The 1,590-nt window shown below is 50.6% G+C and overlaps 1 long non-coding RNA gene across 50 annotated transcripts; it reads right to left on the reverse strand.

Moving 5' to 3' along the window:
* On the reverse strand, positions 1-1,332 carry LOC139023051 (uncharacterized). 50 transcript variants are annotated; one of them, XR_011474155.1, is made up of 9 exons: positions 1,263-1,332; positions 977-1,040; positions 900-946; positions 727-783; positions 611-662; positions 493-556; positions 237-355; positions 74-169; positions 1-36 (listed from the first exon to the last, which is right to left on the reverse strand). It is a non-coding gene; the product is annotated as an uncharacterized lncRNA (long non-coding RNA). The 50 variants fall into 50 exon arrangements; XR_011474172.1 differs by having other exon boundaries at positions 267-365; positions 488-556; XR_011474182.1 differs by having other exon boundaries at positions 74-125; positions 252-365; positions 488-556.
* Between the last annotated feature and the right edge of the window lie 258 nt (positions 1,333-1,590).

The raw sequence follows: 1,590 nt of genomic DNA on the forward strand, positions 1-1,590 counted from the left end.
CATAATGTCCTGACCAGACCTGACCAGCATAATGTCCTGAACTGACCAGAAGACTGACCAGACCTGACCAGACCTGACCTGACCAGACCTGACCAGACCTGACCAGCATAATGTCCTGACCTGACCTGACCAGCATAATGTCCTGACCAGACCTGACCAGCATAATGTCCTGACCAGACCCAGACCTGACCAGACCAGACCTGACCTGACCAAACCTGACAGCATAATGTCCTGACCTGACCTGACTTGACCTGACCAGACCAGACCTGACCAGACCTGACCAATATAATGTCCTGACCTGACCAGACCTGGCCAGATTTGACCAGACCTGACCAGACCAGCATAATGTCTTGACCTGACCAGACCTGGCCAGACCTGACCAGACTGACCAGCAATAATGTCCTGACCTGACCAGACCTGACCAGACCAGCATATGTCCTGACCAACTGACAGACCAGCATAATGTACTGACCAGACCTGACAAGACCTGACCAGACCTGACCAGCATAATGTCCTGACCAGACCTGACCAGACCAGCATAATGTACTGACCAGACCTGGCCAGACCTGACCAACCTGACCAGCAAATGTCCTGACCTGACCTGACAGACCTGGCCAGACCTGACCAGACCTGACCAGCATAATGTCCTGACCTGACCAGACCTGACACAGACCGCATAATGTCCTGACCAGACCTGACCAGACCAGCATAATGTACTGACCAGACCTGACAAGACCTGACCAGACCTGACCAGCATAATGTCCTGACCAGCCCAGACCTGACCTGACTGACCAGACCAGACCTGACCAGACCAGCATAATGTCCTGACCATACCAGCATAATGTCCTGGCCAGATCTGACCAGACCTGACCAGACCAGCATAATGTCTTGCCCCTGACCAGACCTGGCCAGACCTGACCAGACCTGACCAGACCAGCATAATGTCCTGACCAGACCAGACCTGACCTGATCAGACCTGACCAGACCTGACCAGCATAATGTCCTGACCTGACCAGACCTGACCAGACCAGCATAATGTCCTGACCAAGACCTGACCAGACCAGCATAATGTACTGACCAGACCTGACAAGACCTGACCAGACCTGACCAGACATAATGTCCTGACCACCCAGACCTGACCTGACTGACGACCAGACCTGAACGACCTGACCAGACCAGCATAATGTCCTGACCATACCAGCATAATGTCCTGACCAGACCTGACCAGACCAGCATAATGTCCTGACCATACCTGACAAGACCTGACCAGACCTGACCAGCATAATGTCCAGACCCGACCAGACCTGACCAGACCTGACCAGATCTGACCAGACACAGAGAAGACACAGAGAAGTGTGATTGGAATAAGGGTCAGTAAAAAGATTATCAAAGTCCGGAGGATTTAGTTGATCACCTAGTGTTTATTAGTGGACAGGTAAGGAGGAGTCTTAACATGGAAAGGTGAGTTTATACAAGGTGGATTTTAATTTTTTTATTGTTTTATTAGATCTAAATGAAATATGTTTTAACCAATTTTATGTGGATATTGGTTGAGGCCCTAAGGGATCATTTGCACCTCTGTAATTTAGG

This window comes from Salvelinus sp. IW2-2015, linkage group LG26 (genome assembly GCF_002910315.2).
Source record: "Salvelinus sp. IW2-2015 linkage group LG26, ASM291031v2, whole genome shotgun sequence".
NCBI lineage: Eukaryota > Metazoa > Chordata > Actinopteri > Salmoniformes > Salmonidae > Salvelinus > Salvelinus sp. IW2-2015.